General features: G+C 41.6%; 1 protein-coding gene across 10 annotated transcripts in view; it reads left to right on the top strand.

Moving 5' to 3' along the window:
• Positions 1-864: 864 nt before the first annotated feature.
• Positions 865-22,123, top strand: part of Tanc1 (tetratricopeptide repeat, ankyrin repeat and coiled-coil containing 1) — a 225,795-nt gene continuing 204,536 nt past the window's right edge. For 9 of the 10 annotated variants that reach the window (XM_071619154.1, XM_071619151.1, XM_071619157.1 and 6 more), the window contains exon 1: positions 865-995. The gene's annotated coding sequence lies outside the window, so the exon portion shown is untranslated. Of the gene's footprint in view, positions 996-1,947; positions 2,123-22,123 lie in introns of those variants that run through there. The other variant, XM_071619148.1, reaches the window with a different exon arrangement.

Genomic DNA, 22,123 nt, shown 5'->3' with positions numbered 1-22,123 from the left:
TTGCTCTGCTGGGAATAACAAAATATTTTGGGAGTTTAATTTACTGCCACCATCCGACACAATAATAGCATCATTGTCTGTTCTCCCCTTCCATGACTCCCTCCTCCCGCCGACTTCACGAAGTTGGCCCTTGGTGGACCTAGTGTGGACAGCAAGGGACAGCCAGGGGAGGTAGAAGAAGTGCTGCAGACTCCGCTCCAGGGTCTCCCGGGTCTCTGGGGTAATAACTGATCCCCGAACGTCCCTAATTTGCTTTCGGGAAAGAAAAAGACCCAGCTGTCGAGTTGCATTTTTATACTTTCCATTTCTCTTAGCTCATTTTGTCCCCAGAAAATGAGTGTGTGTTTGTGTGTCTGTACAGTTAAGTGAGGGAGAGAAAAATCCAAGAAAGCCACACAGGCCAACCTAAGGCATTCACTGAAACTTCAGATCGGTTAATTGCTCCCATATGTCCTCCTCGCTGTTTTCAAAAGGCAGCAAAGAGGGAAGGCCGGGTCACTTTATTGATTTTTAAAAGGCTGCAAAAAAGACTATCATCCATCTCGTCCTGTCCTAGAAGGGCCCTGGCGCTTACCCAGGGGACCAGTCTCTTCCAGGGAAGCTAGGGGGCCGTCCGCAGGGACCAGGCCCCAAGAGGACCAGCCCCGAGGCGTAGCGCCCGCGCCCGTGCCCCACGGGAAGTTCGCGCGCCTTGCCCCAGCGGGTCCCGGGAGCGGCCGCAGTTCCAGGCAGGGAGGGGCGCGGGAGGCGCGGCCGGGGCGGGCGCGCGAGAGGAAGGTGCCTTCGGGAACACGCGCAAGGGCGGGGATTCGCGCTGCCAATGAGGCCCGGGTGTGGGCCGAGCGAGGCAGGGGGACGGGCTGGAGCACAGCCTTCACTGTGGCAGCTGCGGGAGCTGGAGGAGAGGCAGCCGCGAAGCGCCGAGCCGGCCGCGCCCGGAGGCCTGGCTCTGGGGGTGGGGATCCACGCCGAAGAGCTGGAAACTTTCCCGGCAGGTAACTCCCGTTGCCGGGCCTCCCTGTGTCCAGGGCAGGGCCAGCTGCCGGGGAAAGAGATTGGAGGAGAGGGTCTCCGAGAGGAGGAAAGGGTGATGAGAAAAGCGTAAAGGCGTGTGAGAAAGTTTCTGGAGCGCCCCCTCCTCTGGCGGGCACAGTCGGGAGCTTTCCGGGGATAGGCACAGACATGTTGGGCGCTCCCGGCCTTGGTCTCGGCGCCTCTGGGGAGTCGGCGCCTACCCTGCGCCGTTTCCTGCGCTCTGGACCGAGCGGGTCACCGTGGACCTGGGCTGGGTGCAACCGGGAGCACGCGGGACATGCTTGATTTTCGGGACCACCCCAGCCCCGCGCGCCTGCTAGTCCCCTTTCCCGCCTCCTCCGTAGTCCAGAGCTTGGAAGGGGCCTGAGCTGCGTCTGGTACCTGGGGCGGGGAGGCGGGGGAGAGGCACGCCGGGCACCGCCGGGTGGGAATAGTCTGGGGGGCGTGGATCGGGAAGTTGCAGAGTGAACTTAAGCCTAAGAGAATCATTTTGCCCCTCTTTGGGCCGAAAGTCTAGTCTTGGTTTCCGAGAACACCGCCGTCAACATATCCATGCTCTTTTCTTTAATGGGGGTGGGGAGGGTGTGAGTTACGATTAGACCTTAACGGTATTTATTTTATTGGGGAGAGCTGATAAACATGAAGATTGTACCAGTATTGTGAGCCCCCTTATTTTTTGAATGCAAGGTGGTTACTTTGTGGGTATTTAATCAGGACGCCGGGTCCTGGAGGACTTTGGGGTGCGGGGCGCAGCGCTAGGGGTGTGAGGGACTCCCCGCTTTGGCGCGGCGGCTTTCCGGAACGGCTGGCGGGGAAGGAAGCCCTAGGCATTGTGTGGCGTGTTTGTAGACAGAAAGGTCTCTGGACTGGCGTTTTCAAAACTTAAACTTATTGTGTAAGGCTCCGGGAGGAAATGCGGTGGTGGCCTGGTAGAAATGCGGCGCCGAGGTAGAGGGGCAGAGGACGCCGGGCTTGGCCACCGTCTTCTTCCAGCTGGGTCGACATACTCTTGGCAGCCTCAGATCCCGGTGTCTTCAGTGATGGGACTCGTCACAGCGCTATTTTCTTCTGTAGTCTACTGGGGGAGGTGAGGAGGGCACCTTCATCTTGAACTTGACCCTAGGAGTGGTATCGTCTGGGTGGGATACTAGGTAAAGGGAAGCTGAATCTTAGTGTGAGAAGGACCTCATGCTGCGTGTAGCAAGGAAGCTCATGGTTCAGAATCTTGGAGGAAAGGTCTCCGGACTGTTGAGGTCACTAACTCTAAAAATGCCAGACGCACCAGACTGCAGAAGTTAATATGTTTTGGAAGAGGTGGGGGTAGGAGAGGTAAGGAGAAACCTGGTTAGTTGGCACAGAAGATTGGTATTTCTCTGTAGTGGAATTGAAGGCAGTCTGCATCTCTGCTTTTGCCAGATCCGCTACTCTCCCCCCACCCCCTTCCTGGGTCGTCTTTATTCCTGCCAGGCTGGCACTCCTGTAGGGGGGAGGGGAAGGAGAAGAGAGCAGTTGTGAGGCTTCTCTGGTCAGCCTGGAGGTATTTCAGATCCGCTACTAGGAAGATTCCTGGATTTTAACAGCTGCTTCTTGATTGCTGGGAATGAAAGAATTTATGAGCGTCTGAGAGGTGTTCATTATGGTAGTACTCTGAATGTTTTGCTCATCTAAACTAAGGATCTCACAAGGGACCTTTCAACAACAGTGCGTCAGTTCATGCAAAGTTTGTGTCAGCCAGAATACTTGGTGGGTGTCAGTCAAAAAGCATCATAAATATATCCCGGTAGTTTTGAAATGAAAAATATGCAGGAGGAAAGAAAGAATGGTATCTGACATCCTTCAGGACTTCCTCCTAGGGTTGTTCCTGTTACCTGCCAAGTGAATACATTCCAGGCTTCATTACTTTTTGTAATTTGAGAATAAGGGATGGGAAATAGTGTCATTGATTTTAATGGAGGCGGGAAAATCCAGAAATAAATTTAAGGTCGCTTTTCATAGCTGTCTTGCAGTTGTGGTGCCACAAACTTAACTTTTGCTGGAGTTTGGAAGCATTGGTTTTCCTGCTTTCTTGGTTTAACCACCAGAATGTCTAAATTATCATAATTCATGTTCATCATGGAGCTAAACAACTGATTCATAGTCAGCCTTTTTCTGCTTCCCATAACAGCCAAAAGAACATTTTGTTTTTTTAACCACACACAATTTATTTGATGCCATAGTGGGTTTTTGATACTGGCTGATTGAGGGCACAATTTTAGAGACAATGGAATTGTCTTTATGAAATTTTCCATTTTTAGGCAACTTCTCTTTGAGTTGCTGATTAATTTTTTATCTTCCAGGAAACATTAAAACCAGTGTCCCTGGGCTAGTAGAGCTATAATCCATATTATAATGAGGGCTGCTAGAATGACTGGAGGTTAATGTTATGTCAGTGTTTCCATTAGACCTTTCTAACCCAAATGTAAAGATTTTGTTTCCGTAAAGTTGACAGTAGGATAGACAGTCTCATAACTAGAGAAATGGCTTTATTTTTGAGATGAAAAGTTTAACTTGGAAGTTACAGGAGTAAATTTACAGAAAGAAAAAAGGTGGCATGCATTCATACACACACACACACACACACACACACACCCCACATGCATATGGGGGGATTTATGAGAGTCCTTAGAATAGCTTTATTCTGAATTGTATAATTATTATTATTATTATTTCATACTGGAGATTGAACCTAGGCGCTCTACCACTGAGCCACATCCCCAACCATTTTAATTTTGAGACAGAATGTTTCTGAGGCTGAACTTGAATTTCAGCCCCTGCCTCCCAGTAGCTGAGACTATAGGGATACTGCCACTGTGCTTAACTGAACTGTCCTTTAAATGCATTTTTCATTGGTGGTGAAATTGTGCTATACCCCCACCCCATCTTTAAAAATTTTTGTTGTGCAAGGCTCTTAAGTTTTTCTGGAACTTGGTTTTCTCACCTTAATCATCTCTAAAATGGAATTATGTTATAATCCTAAAGTTCTGTGGCTCTTCAAGAGTTTGAGAAATGTTGGAATTCTGGAGCTGTGTTGTAATTAGGACAGTGCTAGACTTTATGAACGGCTTTGTTACAAATTTTATCCCTGAACACTCAGTTGAGTAAACCAAGGTCCAGAAGTTAGGTCAGTTTGCCCAGTATCATCTATGAATCATAGAGTTGAACTTGAATCTAGGTCTTCTAACTTGCCCTGCTCCCTTCCCCATACCTTTTTTTTTTTTGTTCACAGAAGTCACCTATGAATTGGCTAAAATCTGACAGACTAATGTTAACATGTGGCAGTTTCTCACAGTATTTCATTTATGGGTTATTTTGGTTTTAGAACCCTAGGGTTAACATCTATGCTTTGATGTCAGGGATTAAAAACAGTTCACTAATAATGGTAATAAAACTTCCTCCCTAGGAGAGTTTCAGAAAGTCACATACTCCGACTAATCATTTGTTTATTTTCAAGTTCTTTTTTATTAAGTAGGCTTCAGGGTCTAACATGATTTATAATCCAGATGTGTAACGCAGACAGCATTCTTAAGGAAATCACTTCTCAAATCTACTTCTGTTTAGAAACAAGAAATGAACATATCACTTGCCTTTCATCTGGATATCTCTCAGACTGATTACAAAGCCTGGATCAATATTCCTTTTTAGGTGTCATAATTCTTGGGCTCTTTCTACTGATGACTGGTTAAGTCTGATTTTGCAGTAGTTTTTGAGCTAACAAAATCCTTCCTTTATGCTGTAGTTTAGTGGTAAAGAAGTAGTAGGTTGCAGGTGACCATTTCATGATATCTCTGTTGGGACATATTTGGGAGCACTAAGTGCAGCTGTACACTCACTCTGGAAGCTGGTGTGGACTTGATTCTTTCTTCCCTCCCTTCTTCTTTGGATTGGCCCAAGGCCTTGTACATGCTAACTAAGCCTATGTTTTACCTTGGAGCTGCATCCCCAGCTCCCTGGATTTTCTTTAATAGGTTCAAAAATGGTATTACGTGTAAAGCTATAGACTCTTTTCTGTTTGAGCAACATATCCATCTTCATCTTTTAGAACTTACTCTTAAAGGAATATCTTTTCAAAATAATGAGCAATGGGGGCCTTAGTACCCAGTGATTGCTGTGAGGGAGGTGTGATAAATCTGAAGTTGGTGTCACTTTCTTGAGAAATGAGAGGAGAAAAGAGTATTGTGAAGCAGTATTTGCTAGTGAAGCTGAAAGACTGTTACCAGTGTACAGAAGAGGACAAGAGCCCCAGAAAGGTAGGATGGCTGGTTTTTTTTTTTTTTTTTGTTGTTGTTGTTTTTAAATCAGGGGAGTGGATTTTGAATGGGGAGCACTTTGGATGAAGAAGGCTTTTAGGAGACATTGACATGATCTTGTGGAGAGTGAAAGAAGTTCTCTTTGTTTGCTGATGGGGTTGCCCTTCTAGGATAGGAATTGTCTTTGGGAGTGTCTGCAGGTATATCTGTAATCAAGGAGAATGCTCTGGTAAGAAGAGTCCCATAGACAAGAATATTGACTAAGCTCAAGGACAAGAAAAGTGTTGCAGAGTTATGGCATAGTCCTTGGACTTTAGCACAGGTTTTGCAACTAACATGAGGGAATTTATTAAAAACCTTCTAGCTGCACTTATATATAGATGTGAACCCAGTGTGTTCAGCTATCTAGTCTAGTGCCATGGTGACTCAGCCCCTTCCCTGCCCCACCTGGCACAGCTAGGGTTACACACCTATCTTGGATAGTGGCTCTTTACCTCTTTGGTGCCGGGTGGGGAAGTCCTTCAGAAACCCTTGGCTGTGACCTTTTCATATGAAGGTTACTCAAGCAGGATGGGACCCCATAACATACATTCTGTTGAAGAAATATGAAAAAGATCATAAATATAAGGGTGCATACCATATATTTGCACAGTTTATAGTACAGTGTATATATACTTAATGTGATGTGCTTTTCCCCTGTCGCACGTCATGCATGCATTCCCTTGTACATTCTTCTTTGGCACTGATTTTTTTTTGGGGGGTGGGTACTAGAGATTTAACCCAGGGATGTTTTATCACTGAATGAATTTTTTTTTCTTTTAAATTTTGAGGTGAGGTCTCACTAAGTTGTTGAGGGTCTTGCTCAGTTGGTGAGACTGGCCTAAACTGGAGATCCTCCTGCCTTAGCCACTCAAGTTGCAGGGATTATAGGGCATATGCCACCACACCTGGCTTCTTTAGCACTGTTTTAGTGGTGGTTTAATAAATACCTTATACATGCCATCATAACTTAATTTAACAGTCCATTTTGACATTTAAGTATGTTTGGAAAGAAAGATTATCAGAGCCACTTGGCTCTGATGTGATCTTTTTTTAAATCATTATATTCTGCCTATATATTTTTAAAAATATTCTTTAGCTATACATGGACACAGTAATCTTTACTATTTTGTTTATTTATTTTTATGTGGTTCTGAGGACTGAACCCAGTGCCTCACATGTGCAAGGCAAGCGCTCTGCCACTGAGCCACAACACCAGCCCCTCAGATGTGATTTTTGTCATCAATCACCACTTCCCAGCACAGTGTCCAACTTGCAGGGATACCTGGATACTGGTAGTTCCAGAACCTCATGTCCTCAAGAAGCTGCCTCTTTGCTCTTAGTTCTAATTTAGGAAAACCCTGGAGAGAACATTGATTGACCTGGTGCCAGCCAAAGAAGAGTTACAGTTGGCAGTTCCCATTAGATTCACAAGATGGGACTGTGGGGAGACAACTTAATCCATAGGGAAGGAGGGAGGAAGATAAACAAAGGCACTGTCTTTGTTTCCCAAAGTGGTCATGACAGAATACCAATGTGCCAAAGGCTGAGAACATATCTAATGTTCTTGTGATCCACATGCCTGTAGGTTGGAGAGCCGTAGAACCTGTCCACATGCTGTGCAGGACTTTGAATAGCTGTTTACACAGGGTCTTGTATAAGGGGGTATTGAATTACTACTAAAAATGTAAGAGTTGGTCATTATTCCCACGTAGCCCATTAAACTCCCCTCTTATTGCCATGCTTTGCTCTAAGTTTTTTGAGATTAGTAACATCAATTATTAATGTTTTTGAGTGCTTGCTGATGTGGAACTAGATGTGTGAATTAAAAAAAAAAATCTGTGGATATGAAATAGTGTAGTTCTTACTTCTCCTCTTATCCTTCATACATAGGGATGATTGGTTGCCCATAAAACAGCATTCTATGTCCTGCCCCTCTTGTTTCTTGTGCTTAAACCAACAACTGTTTATTTGTGTAGGACTCAAATTGGAGCAGACCTCCGCTGGCCTCTGCCTGGTTCCAGGCTCACTTATGGCTCTAGCGGTTACATGATTCATTGGGGGCCATTGCTGTGATAATTTACTGTGTTTTACTTGCTGCTATAATTCTGCTTCTGTTAAGTTTTCAATCGGCCATGACCCTTAAGGGTAAGTTGAGTGTGTCCTTTCCCAGAGGAAAAACCACCTTAAAACTGTTTTCACAATATCATACCTGTTGCCCGTGATTGGTCAGTGAATAGGTCTGTGGCACCTATTGGGTCCTGCCATAATTGAAACACAGGTAGTTAGCGCCAGAAGACTACTTGCACAGAGTGCAAAGACTGAAGATGCCTAAGACCACAATTTCTCTTTCATAACTGCTGAATTAACCAAACTTGGAAAGACCATGACTTAGGACCTCTGTGAGAAAAAAAAAACAAAACATTTTTCATAATTTAAGACAGTGATCTCTGAAGTGAAATGTGCCAGATCATCCAATATGGGAAGAAAGAAAATATTAGAACTTTTTCTAGAAAAAAAAATTAAGCCTTACTAATATTTATATGTGGGTTGACACAGATTGCCTCCTATCACTTAGGTTATGTGAGGTCACCAGAGGGAAGACTGGACACTTCACTACCTGGTGGAATTGAAATGGTACCATTCTTATTCTTGCCTTGGGTGAACTCTGTGCTTTTAGATGGATTTGTGAGTTATATTATTTAGGTTTAATTAAACTGATCCTCACAAAATGGGCAAGTGGCTTAAAAAGATTCTAGCAAAGAAATAGTACAGTCATGAAAAATGTAGAGTAATGATATACTTGATAGAGTATATGTGATTATAGAGTATATAGGAATGAGAAAACGTCTTGTCAGATTAAAAATGACTTTAAAATTTGACAAGAAGTTGGCACGAAAATTGTTTATGGGGTATTCTTCTCTTGGGACTCCTCCTCTTTGGGAGCTCTGCTTTCTTTCTATTATTCTAATAAATTCTGTTACTTTGCTGTCAAAAAAATTGTATTTAGATTTGTATTAATAAATGAAAATGAAGTAAAATATGATTTTAATCTCATCCTTTTAAAAAGTGTTTAATAGATGTATAATGTGCACGCATCTAATTCATAACTCTAGTGTTTTAATAGTACATAAATTATATACAGTATATAACGTCTTTGAAGTGCTTAATTTTTTTCTGGATAGGCCTGCATGATCAAAAATGTTTGAGGCCACCATTTCAGACACTTTTACTCAGGTTTTTTTTTTGTTGTTGTTGTTGTTTTAGTTGTTACTTGCAGCTGAAGGTACCACAGCTGATAGAAGGACTGGTAAAGACAGTGGCTGTCCCCATTTTTATGCTTTTTTTTTTTTTGGTGCTGGGGATCGAAAAATACCAGTGTTGGGATTTTTTTGATACTTAACCCCTGAGCCACATCCCCAGCCCTTTTTTATTGTTTATTTGAGAAGGTCTCATTAACTTGCTTAGGGTCTTGCTAAGTTGCTCAGGCTGACTTTGAACTTTTGATCCTACTGCCTCAGCCTCCAAAGTTTACAGGTGCGCACCACCACCGTGCCAATTATTCTTAATTGGCAAGATTCTCTATGATCTGGCAAATGACTTTACATTTTGCCTCTGATGAGACTCTTTTCCCCTCCCACTACCAATACTGAAATTTTCATCCTCCTTCAAGGCTTAGCTCAAATATTGCTTTCCCATGAACATCTTTTCTGATTTCTACCTTTTACATTCCCACCCTCTGTCCCCTCCCCTTACTGGGGATTGAACCCAGGGGCACTTCATTTCAAACATACATTCCTAGCCCCTTTTTAAAAAATGTATTTAATTTATTTATTTCATTTTGAGACAGAGTCTTGCTTAGTTGCTGAGGCTGGTCTGGCACTTGTGATCTTCCTGCCTCAGCCTCCCAAGTTACTGGAATAACAGGTGTGTGCCACCGAACCCAGCAACCTACAGTTCTTAAACATCACTCTGTACCAGTTACTGTGGGTGCTTCTCTCATTTCCAGCCCTTGGTCATCTTAGGAAAGCAGAGAGCTCCAAGATTCAAATCCAAATCATTTTTATCCAAAGTGATTTTTTTTCTCTTTTAAATTTTAAAATAGTTAATTGAAGATTGAATGAATTCTAGGCATATAATGTTATGGCTTGATGTGTTTTATATATTTGTGGTATTTGATTACTATTATCAAATTAATTAATGCATCCATAACCACCCATACTGTACTTTAGATCTCTGGAACTTGTTCATCTTATAAATGAAAATTTATACCTTTTGAGCACCAACCTCCAGTTTCCCCCATTCTGTATCCCCTGTTTGTTTATTTGGCAACTACTGTCTTACTCTCTGCTTCTATTAATTTGTCTTTTTTTAAAAATGTTTTAGTTGTAGAGGGATACAATACCTTTATTTTATTTATTTAATTTTATGTGGTGCCAAGGAATGAACCCAGTGCCTCACACATGCTAGGCAAGTGCTCTACCACTGAGCTACACCCCCATCCCAAATAATTTGTCTTTTTAAAGATTCCACGTATAAGCAAGATAATGGTGGTAGTGTCTTACTTACTTCATTTATTTAGTACAGTGTTCTCCAGGTTCATCCATATTATCCAAAATGACAGGATTTCTTTTTAATGGCCAAATAATATTTCACTTTTATATCTACACTATTTATTTATCCTTTTGTCTGTCCATAGACATTTAGGTTGATTCTATATCTTGACCATAGTGAATATTGCCACAGTGAACATGGGGGTGCAGATATAGCTTCGAGTTGCTAATCTTATTTCCTTTGTCTATATACCTGCAAGTGGGATTTCTGGATTAATTTTAGCTTTTTAAGGAACTTCTATACTGTTTTCCATAATAGTATATTACCCTTGCCAACCAACACTCATATGTCTAATCTTTGTGATAGGAGCCATTCTGACATGTGTGAAGCGCTGTTTCATTGTGATTTTGATTTGCCAGAACTGTTCTGTGTGCTTTCACATGTGCTTACAATTAGCATTGTCCTTCTTTTTGCATGGGAACACTGATGTGAGTAACCGTGAGAAGCTCCCTGGGATGATAGTGCAAAAACATTTTTGGAGAGCTGGGTGCAGTGAAGGACGCCATAATCCCAGCGACTCAGGAGGCTGAGGCAGAAGGATTTCGAATTCAAGGCCAGCCTCAGCACTTTAGCAAGGCTCTAAGCCACTTAGTGAGACTTTGTCTAAAAAATAAGAAGGGCTGCAGATGTGGCCTGGCAGTTAAGGGCTTCTGAGTTCAATCCCCCAGTACAAAAAAAAAAAAAAAAGAAAAGAAACAAATAGCATTATTGGACATTCCTAGGCAGGTGCAGGAAGTTCAAAGGAGAGTCTTCTTTCCTTATAGAGAAGATCAGGAAGGGTCTGACAGATGAGATATATGAAGATCTAAATGTCTATGAATAGTTAGCTGTCTGCAAGTACCACTGAGTAGAGTCATGGGAGATGCTCCTGTGATATTGGCCTGAGCATCCCTGTTGGGAATGATGGACTCCACATTGCTCAGCTGAATTGAGTTATCTGTGCTTTTATCCCTCCATGAAAAGGGTAATTAAGGGTTGACAAGTTGTCAGCTTTCAAGTTGAGCCACATTAGATACTATATGCTACCATGATGGAAAACAGATATCTCTCCAGAGTTTTGAGGGTCAAATGACGGAATGTATATGAAAATGTTTTGAACATTGGAAATCACCTCCCATAGGCAAATGAGATATCAAATTTTTGGTTATTTCCCTGTAGATATGAAACAATCTATCTCATATTTCCTTGTTGGCCATTTTTTTTGGGTGTACTTCCAAAGACTTTTAAAAACGTTATGTCTCTTAAATGGAACAGAGTACAGTTTTTCCTCCAATGAACTAGAGATGTTAGTTGAAAGTTGCCAAGAAACTTAGCCATGGACTGAGTACAATTTGTGATAAAGCATGTCTTCTTGGAATCTGGTTGGTCAAGTACCCAAAGTACCCATTTGTAAAAATAGGAACACTTCTGATACATAAAGGTGGAAATATGGCGGGCTTTCAGGTAAATTCTGGGGAACCTTTAAGTATTACCTAAAAGACTTTCAAAGAGTTTTGGTTTCCATAGTTTTTTGTTTTTACTGTGAAGCCACTAAATTATTTTGAAGTCTTTGGAGAAGGGTTGGGATACCTTTGAAGTATCTCCATATAGCTTTGAAAGTGAAAAGTTGTGTGGTTTGACAGTTTGGATGAATTTTAAATTTATCACTTCATGGATTTACAAAATGGATTTGAATAAGTAAAATGTTAACTTCATTTGAGGGCAAGTTTGTAGTGGAAATTCATATTATGGAAAGAGATTGACATAAATTAAAACATATTAACAAGTAAGCATTATTATTTATAGGTGTAAAAGACAGAAATAGTGAGTGGCTCATAAATATTGCAAATAGATGCAGTTTTGACATTTTTATCTGAAGTTCTTGCATCTTGTATGTGACCTAAGAGAACCTTACTTCAGGGTAATTTATGTATGTATAGCAGCAATTCCCAAAGTGAGTTCCATGGGAAATTGGTTATTAGGAAATTAATAGGTATTATACAGAGAAAAAAATGTTCTACCATCTATTAAGTGGAAAAAAATCTGTGTTTCCAAAGTAAACCAGTTATTTTTGTTTTTAACTGCAGGACTTTTGAACACTCTTTTGATTCATTCTGAATCCTCTTGAAGGAAGATATTCATTATTTCCCAAATGGCATGGGACTGTAGAAATTATTTTTGCAAAGCATCTTTTGGCCAGAACAATGATTACTGAGTTGTTTAATTTGTGGTGGTGGTGATGATGATGATGATGATGATGATGATGATGATGATCATCTTGTACTGGGGATTGAACCTAGGGGTGCTGTACCACTGAGCCACATCCCTGCCTTTTTTTTTTTTTTTCCATTTTGATGCAGAGTCACAGAGTTACCCAGGTTCTTCTTAAATTTGGGATTCTCCTGTCCCTGAGATTAAAGGTGTGCACCATTGTGTCTCACCTTTGTGGAATATCTTAAAGCAAATTCCAGATGTGTAATTTTGCATGGCTTCAGTGTGTATTTCTTTTTTGCAGTACTGTGGATCAAACCCAGGCCTGTGTATGCTAGGCAAGCACTCTACCACTAAGCTACATCCCTGGCCCTGCAGTAATTTCTTAATGTTATCTAATTGTCCCCAAAATGTCATTTGTTACTATTTTTGTTTTTTGGAACCACGATTCAGTGAAGGTTCACATATTGTACTGTGGGTTGTTGTTTTTTTGTCCCTTTATTTAGTCTTTTTAAATGCAGAAAAATGCTATTTCACTGCTTTCCTTCCTCCTCCTCCTGACTTTTAGGAAAAAAAAAAAAAAACTTGTGGAATGTCCACTATTCTGAATTTGTTTCCTTGGTGTTGTTTACCTTGTGCCTTTGTTCCTTGTGTTTCTCGTGAACAGGTAAATTGGAGCTTAAGTTTAAAGTAATGATTAGATTCCGGTGAAATATTTTTGGTGCAATAGGTCCTAGACTATTTTTTTTTTTCCCCTTCTCTTTTTTACCCCCTGTGATTTGGCAACAGGCATTTTAGTTCAGCAATTCATAAGTAGCTTTATTTTTTAACGTAAAAAAGTAACATTAACATATTATTGTATGGGGCTAAGGGTGTAATGCAGTGATAGAACACTCGCTAAGCATGCATGAGGCCCTGAGTTGGATTCCCCCAAATGCAAAAAAAAGAAAAAAAGAAATAATGGTAAACCAAGTGTGGTAGAGCAGCTGTAATCCTGGGAACATAGGAGGCTTAGATAGGAGGATCTTGAAATTGAGGCCAGCCTGGGCAATTTAGGGAGAATTTGTCTCAAAAAACAAACAGGGACTGGGGTTATAGCTCAGTTGGTAGTGTGCTTACCTCACATGCACAAAGCCCTGGGTTCAATCCCCAGCACTGCCAACCAAACAACAAACAAACATAAACCCAAACAAAACAAAACCTAATAGCTTTGAATTTGTTTGGAGATTCATTTTATTATTATATCAGGAGGATGCAATTTGAATTTATTCCAGTCCAGGTATAGTCAGAAGGGTATTCTCAATAGTTGGCCTGGTTAAATTGATATAAATTTTTAGTTTATTATATCTTAAGATTGTAAGCCATGTGTCTTTGGGACAGTGGCTTAGGTATTAAACATTTGGTAGTTGAATTTTATTCAGAATGACAGAGTATCTGAGTTGTAATGGTAAGATACTATTCTATAAAGTCTTACTTTTAATACAATAATTTAGGAATGTATAGTAATTTTACCAATATTGGATAAATTTTTAACAAAATATTTTTCTGATGAATTCTTATGTTAATCTAAGGAAATACATTTAAAGACACCTGCAGGGTGGTGATTTTATGTACACGTTGTCTTAGAAACTCAGACATGTAAATAAAGGTTCCTATTGCTGATTTCACTAACTTAATTTGCTAAGTTTTTTCCCTTGATAACCTTCTAAGGGATTATTGTATGTCTGGGAAAAATTAAACTTAAAGGAATTTTTTGTGTGTTAATGAATAATAGCTTATTATATATAAAGTAGCTTTACATGATGAATGGTAGCTATCATAAGCCCTTTGTAACACATTCTTATATTTAATCTTTTAGTTGGCAGGGACACTGTTTTATACATTAAAATTTGCCTGTTGTGAATAATTAGGTGCTTTGACTGGAGCAGGTACTTTGTAACTATAGCAGTATAATAAAAATATACATAGACACTCTTTGTCCCTCCCCCCACCTTTTTTTTTTTTTTTTTTTAATGTGATCTTGCTTTGTTGCCCAGGCTTGCCTCAAACTCCTGAGTTCAAGTGATCCTCCCTCCTTAGCATTCAAAGTGCTGGGACTACAGACACATGCCACCATGCCCAGTGCTGTCTCTTTAAAACACAAATACATGGGTATAGTGAAAAAACTTAGGACTTTGTGTGTATGGTGCTCAAACCCCAGGACTTGTGTATGTTCCACAAGTGCTCTCCCTCTGAGCTGACTCCAGCCCTAAATTCATGATCTTTGAAGCCTTCTGAACCTTAGTTTTGCCTGTGGCTCTGACAGTTATTTTCTTGACTTGTTTCTATGTTTGTAAAATGAGGGCAGTAATTCCTGTTTCCTGGAATTTGTGCCAAGACCAAAGGTGGAACGTTTATGAACTGCTGATCACTGTGCTTGGCTCATAGGTGCTCCAGACAGAGCCTCTTCTCCCTTCTCTTCTCTTTTTATTTTAAATTCAGCTTTCTGGATCAGTTGTGGAAATGTTTATTTGTTCTGAGTCTTTTAAAAATTTGTAAGTTGTTTCAAGATAATCCCTATACTGATTGCTTATATTAAAGCAATTAGATGCCTCCAAGAGTTTTGAACAAATAGGTAGAATGGTTTTAGGTGTGATTTATAGAGAAGGAACTAGAGTACCAAAAAGGGCCTTTTATTATTGACACAAGAGTATCGCTAACAAACTGTTTTTGGTTTTTTTTTTGAAAATCAGTATTTTAAAAAATCCATTTACTTACTCAGACTTAGATGCCTCCAAGAGTTTTGAACAAATAGGTAGAATGGTTTTAGATGGTGATTTATAGAGAAGGAACTAGAGTACCAAAAAGGGCCTTTTATTATTGACACAAGAGTATTGCTAACAAACTGTTTTTGTTTTTTGTTTTGAAAATCAGTATTTTAAAGAATCCATTTACTTACTCAGACTGTGAGAACATGAGAAGCTTCTCAGACTTTAGTAGTATTTTGCTCGAGTGTGGTTTAGAACAATAAACTTTATTTAGATGGAGCAAGTGTGTGTACCACACTCAAGTCATATGTGCATGTTTATTATGTTATTTATGAAGCCTGCTCTTGCCAGCCAGGAGAGCAGACTTCCCTAGGGAGGTTCCATATTCAGGGGAGGGGGTGAATCCTCCTTACTGACTTTGTGCCTTATTTAGCAGTAGAACACTTGCCTCGTGTGTGTGTGTGTGTGTGTGTGTGTGTGGCCCTGGGATTGATCCCTAGCACTGCAAAAACAAACAACAACAGTAACAACAAATCCCTGTGACCCGGTGTGGTGGTACACATCTGTAATCTCAGCAACTCAGGAGGCCAACCTCAGCAACTTAGTGAGACCTTGTCTCAAAATAAAAATTAGCTCAGTGGTAAAGCATCCCTGAGTTCAATCCCCAGTACAGTCCCCACCTCCTCAACAACAACAACAACAACAAAACCCTACAAAAAAACATGTGAAGGCAAAATTAATATATTCTAAGTTTTGAACTGGAGATATCAAGGAGCAGTTTGGAGACTGTTTGGACACTGATGGGCCCTGCATTCTTGGTGTTTATGGGTAAACCAAATGTCCTGTCAGGTGTTCACAAGTCTTGGGGTATATAGCTTTGGATCTGGCTTGTGCAGGGAAAGGTCTCAGTAAGACACAGAGTCACACTGCTTCCTGCCCATGTAGTACCCATTCCTCTGAGAATGAGTTTGATTCCCTAAGGACCCTCAAGTCTAGCTGCACCTGAGTTTTCTTTTTAAACACAGTTTTGTTTATCTCTTTCTTTCCAGAATGTTTTGTTTAAGGAAGGTAACCCCCCTCAACTGTGCAACTTCACGTACCAAAAATCAAGCCAGGAGAAATCAAAAGCATGATTTCCCCCTCTGCCATTTCTATAAGGACAGTGATTGTGTTCTGAGTCAATGGAATTCATAAAGAGAGATTGCTTTCACAGGCTTTTTTTTTTTTGCTTCCTTCATTAAGAGGAGCTTTATCCAGCTCAACACATAGAATATCCTTATGAGTTTGCAGAGGTCAAAAGTCAACATGAAGATATTAACTCTTTGACAAATTAGAAACTATTTTCCTATTTGCATTTGTCAAAACAAAGAGTTATGGAGGCCTTGCGTTAATTTTCACAGTAAATGCTTCTTTTTCTTTTTTTTTTTTTTCTGGTACTGGGATTGAACCCAGAGCTGCTTTACCACTGAGCTACATCCCTAGCCCTTTTTTTTATTTTTTACTTTGAGACAGGATCTTGCAAAGTGGTTGAAGCTGTCCTCAAACTTCTCATTCTCCTGCTTCTGCCTCCCAGGTTGATGGCATTTCAGGGGTGCATCACCATGTCCTATTCAACAAACACTTTTTTTTTTGGTGCTGGAGATTTAACCCAGGACAATAAGCTAATCCCCAGCCATTTTTAAACTTTTTAAATTTTGAAACAGGGTCTCACTAAGTTGCTTAGGGCCTTGTTAAATGGCTGAGGCTCGATTTGAATTTGCAATCCTCCTGCCTCAGCCTCCTGAGCTGCTGGGATTACAGTTGTGTGCCACCTTGCCCAGCAACAAACACTTTGAATGCTGTCCATGTGTCCTGAAGAGTTTGAGGCCCAGCCCTGTGTCTCAGTCTGAGGAGACTAGTGCATTCAGAGTATTTATGGGAGGTGCTGGGGAGACACAGGTGCCCGAGGGGGAGGGGGAGGAGGGGGAGGAGGGTCAGGGAACAGGGGAGGAGGTGAAGGACATGTAGAACTTTGCCAGGTGGGAAAGAAGAGAGGAGCTTTCTAGATGAAGGGAGCACAGTGAGCAGAGACTGAGAGGCATGACATACAAATCATGTTTGGGGGTTGTTACTAGAACAGACAGTGCCTGGCTTTTGGGTACAGTGGCAGGGAGGAGAGAGCCAAACTGCAAAGGCCTTGCATGCCAGGTTAAGAAGTATGGACTTGCTCTGTGAGCAAGTGATAGCTGTCAGAGGCTTTTCAGCTGGGAGATGATGTAATCAGATCTTTGTGTTGGAGCAAAGCTTTGGCAGCGGTGGTGTGGAGGAGACTGCTGTAGGGACAGATGGGCAGCAGGGCTGCTGTCTGCTAGGAGGTTTTTTGAAGTAGGTCAGGTGAGAGATGATATTTGAGGCCTGAGTTAGTGGAAGAAGAGAGTTAATGCCTTTTAGTTGAATAACTTTTTAGTGGGCATTTAAGTTGCATTAACCCATGGAGTATTCACAGAAAACTTCATGGGGTGCTATCATCATCCTCCTTTTGCAGAAAAGGAGGGGTTCAAAGCAACCTGGATCAGGTAGGATTTGAACCCATGTTGACTGCCTGTGCCTCTGTACTTTTTGTCACAAAACAAAATTTCAACAAATTGAGGTTTGAGGATCTTTTAATAACAGTTCATGAATTGGGCAGCATCCACTCTACAAAATAGACAGGATCTCTGCAGGACATGGCAAAACAAGTTAGTTTTTGTAAAGTAGCTTAAATCAAACAAAAGAAACATCACAATGCAAAAAAGCAGATTAGTTAACATCAAGTTACTTTCCTTGTATAGGTTAAAGCAGAGGGCATTTCCTTACCATGCTGCTCAGGTTGACTGAGCCCTTTTTTGATTGGTTGCTATGAGTCGGGGGTTTTTTGGAAAACCATCCTATTTGGGAATGTGACTTCTGATTTCTTGAAAGGAAGCAGGTTAGGTTTTGTTTTGGTGATGTGGAACCTTAGCATGAGTGACTCCACTTTGAATGGGTCTGTTGGGGTTTAGTGCAGGAGCTCAATCTAAATTAATGGCATCCCCAAATAATTACTTAATAAGGGGGAAATGAGGACACAAAGAAAGGGTACACCTGGGAGGTGATTTTTCAGTGAATAGAAGCTTCTTCCAGAGTATAAAAGGAATACTTGGCAGCTGACTGACTGCAGGTAGAGAATTTCCAGACAGGCACCAGGTGTGGATGATGAATGCTACTTGAAACTGAGTTCTCTTTCAGGAGGGGAGGGGCAATGTGTAGGGCTTTCTCTGGGAGGGTAGTTGGAAATTTAGTTCTTCAAGTAGCTCTCCTGCTTTCTTGTGGACACTCCTTTAAATGAGGGATTAATCTCTTGGGTAGGCATGGACTTAGGACTTTTGTAGGGAGGCATGGGTTTCACATGGGACCCACCCAGGACACTCAAAAAAGTGTAGATTTCCAGGCCCTGGCCATAGGTGGTGCTCCAGTAGAAGTGGAGTAGGGTCTAGGAATCTGTTTTCATCATTCTCCTAGGGTCGGCGAGGCTAGTTGTAGCAGGATCCTACATTTGCCATTGCTTGGTTCCAAATGGCCTAGGCTGTCTTAATTTTGCTTCTTTCAGGGAGCTTTTGTTATCTCCTCCGACAATATGATGTTGATCTCTGGTACAAAGCAGCACCTAGGAAAATTGCTTAATTTTAGGAATTGGTGTGCATTTGTGTTAAATTCTGCCAAGGATGCTTTTTAGTTATTTGAATTAACGTGCAAAAGTACAAAAGCAGCAGGCCTTCAAAATCAGTTTTTAAAAATATTTTTGTAGTTGTAGATGGACACAATACCTTTGTTTATTTTTATGTAGTGCTGAGGATTAAATCCAGTGCCTCACACATGCAAGGTGCACACTCTACCATTAAGCCACAATCCAAGCCCCAGGTTTTTTTTTTTTAAGTGGACCTTTGGCAAGAGATTTCTAGCAAAATTTGATTCTAGAATTTTTTTTTTTTTTTTTTTTTGCTTATAAAAAAGGTCTGAGGAAGGAATCTGGGATGTGGAAAATAAGGAGTTGTTGGTTTGTCTAGGGATAGACTAGGTTGTTACTGATTAAAAGTCACTGAGGGACTGGGTAGCTTCAGTGGAAGGTGAATAGCATTCATGAGGCCCTGTGTTTGATCCCTGTGCGCACACACCCAACCACTCAGTTCATTCCTTGGTACCCCACTCCACACCCAAAAAGTATTCAGCTCCCTGAAATGTAAGTTTTAAGTCCAGCCAACTGTTTATTAGACCATTGGGTTGTAATCACTATGACCACCCTAAGTCCCTCTCCCCCTTTGTCATGTGTGCTTGGTGAGTGGAGACTTTGAAACCAGACAGGCTAGGTTAAGGTCTCTGTGGAGTCCCTTAATTGCACTGTGTTCCTAGGCAGATCGTACAATCCTGCTGAGCTCATTTTCTGGGAATTTGGAATGCACCTACTTCTGAAGGTTGTTTATAGAATTGGGTGGCGTAAAGTTGAAATACCTAGACTTGAGCGGGCCTTAATTTTGAGAGCTGGTGGTTGCCTCATTCCGCACAGTAGGCACCTGCTTACCTGCTGGCAGTGCAGTTAGGGCTGACTATGTGCATGGCTCACCACCATTAACTGCCTCATTCTGCTTTTCCTCCAGGGTCAGGAGGCATTCATCCACTCCTGTGTGGTTGTGTCTGATGGTAGTACACAATGGTTTTTGTTTCAGCTTTTATATCTTTTTTGTTGGTTTCTGGTTCCCCTTGGGATTTCTTTTGCTTCTTTGTCTCTCCAAGCCAGCAAAGTTTGAGTTTGCTAGCTGCTTGGGCTGTTTCCTGCCTTCTTCATTTTTCTGATGTGAAGGAGGGAGAAGTGTCTTCCTCTTAACTTCCCACCTTTGCTAAATACCGTTACTATTTCCTGTTCCAATGACAGGGCTTCTCAGCTCCTGGCTTCTTTTCCGTAGTGCCCATCCTGTTGGGGAGGGGACAGAAATGTTCTTGCTCACTGGTTGTTCAGCCATTTAACAGAAGCCAGCTGAGCCCTTCCTCTGTGCCAGGATCCATGCTAAATGCTTATTTTAAAATTGTTTAATTCAGGCCTCATAAAGATTGTAAGAGAGCAGGCTTTCTCGCTTACTGCACCCATTTTGGAGAAGAGTTTGCATCTCTCCAAGGTCTCATAGTAGGTTAACAAGTTACCCAGGTACCTGCCTCTGGGTGTTGCCCTTCTGTCTCTCCCTAGCTCACTTCCACCATAGACTTTGCAGCTGCCATAGCCAGGGGTAGACAGCTTCTGTCCAGAATTGATTAACTTTTAAATCCTCTAAAGGACATGGTCCAAAGGTCAGTTTTAGTGGTATGGAGTTGGGGGGGGGCGGGGAAAGACATTTGGGCCATCACTGGCTCTTCAGAGGGAGAACACACTAGTGGGATTAAGCAGGGCTATTGCAGCCATTTGAGTCTGTGCACACTCCTGCTTTTGAATGGCTCATGAAAGACACTGCCTGCATGTGTCAAATTTGAGGGTGCTATTTCCAAAATTAATTTGTTTATAATATCCTTTCTGTTTTTCTGCCATTTAGTCTACATTCTCCAGTGCTTTTGACTGAGTTCCTGGGGGGATTATAGTGCCCTTAGATTGTCCATAATAATTAGGAAGATGTGTATTCTTCAGGACTACATATTTGACCTCTTCACTTAACTCTCAGCATCAAAACATGGATGGGAACAGTGTAATAGAAAGAGCAATGATTCTGGAGCTAAGGAAACTTGGTTTGAAATTTTAGCCCTCTGCTAATGCCCTTACAGAAGTTGGATCACTTCAGGTCCTCAGCTTTTCACCTGTAAAATGAGGATCATTGCTTTCAATGAGAAAGAAGGTATTATATGTCTAGAATAGGGTTTGGTGCATAGGTAGGTACTTGCAAGTTCCCTTCTTGAGTCAATGTAGATTAAATTGTATGAAACTCTGGTAGTTAAAAAGATGAGTCTTATGGTTTCCGTTCTGGAGGAACTTAAAATCCAGTGGGCAAGGCTGACACATCTAAATTCATCATGAGGAGGTTAACTGCCAAGATCCAGGTGGAGGCAGGAGCAGAGCCCAGGATCATTTCCTCTGCCCTGAGGGTTAGAAGATCTTTTCCTTCCAAGAGAAGGTTATGCCTAATCCATCTCTTGGAGGATTGAGTAAGAATTAACTAAGCAAGCAAGGTGGGATGGGTTACAGCCAAAACAACAGCCTGAGCAATGGGTGGGAGTGTTCAGAGCTTTACCCAGACTGGGTTGGCAAGTGAAATGCCGGAAGCAGGCTGTCCTGGGGAAAGAGCCTTGGTAGCCTGCGGGGTGTGAAGTTACCAGTGGATCAGGCTGAAGAACTTAGACTTGATTCTGTAGGGGATGGAATCAGTGAAGGCTTTTAAGTAGGGAAGGGACGGATCTGCTTCAGCATAGTGATAAGCAAGAGTGGGCATGGGTTTAGGAAGGATGGAAGAGAGGCCAGAATGTGGATAAGGTAATGTGGATAAGGTAATGACTTGAACTTGGGCAGGAGTGGGAATATAAAAAGGCAAAATCAGTAGCAATTGCTGAATAAGAATAGAGGGGCAGGAAGAAAGAGGAGTCTAGAGTACTGCTCCAAGAGTTCATTGTGAGTAATGGTGGCCCATGATGCTACAGTGGGAAGGAAGAATTCAGGGGTAGAATTAGGATCTAAATGCAAATCAAAGCTACACTGTTGTTCCATCTCACTCCAGGGAGAATGGCAGTTATCAAGACTACAAGCAACAATAAATGTTGGTGAGGATGTGGGGGAAAGGGTACACTCAGACATTGCTAATGGGACTGCAAATTGGTGCAACCACTATGGAAAGCAGTATGGAGATTCCTCAGAAAACTTGGAATGGAATCACCATTTGACCTAGCTATCCCACTCCTCGGTTTATACCCAAAGGATTTAAAATCAGCATACTATAGTGATGCAGCCACATCAATGTTTATAGCAGCTCAGTTCACAATAGCGAGACTATGGAACCAAACTAGGTACCCTTCAACAGATGAATGGATAAAGAAACTATGGGTATATGTACACATTAGAATATTACTCAGCCTTAAAGAAGAATGAAATTATGGCATTTTCAGGTAAATGGATGGAACCGGAGAATGTCATGCTAATTGAAATAAGCCAATCCCAAAGAACCAGAGGTCAAATGTTCTTTCTTA

The sequence above is a fragment of the Marmota flaviventris genome, chromosome 11 (assembly GCF_047511675.1).
Source record: "Marmota flaviventris isolate mMarFla1 chromosome 11, mMarFla1.hap1, whole genome shotgun sequence".
Taxonomy (NCBI): Eukaryota; Metazoa; Chordata; class Mammalia; order Rodentia; family Sciuridae; genus Marmota; species Marmota flaviventris.
The sequence above is the reverse complement of the archived record's forward strand: the minus strand, read 5'-3'. Positions and strand labels throughout refer to the sequence as shown.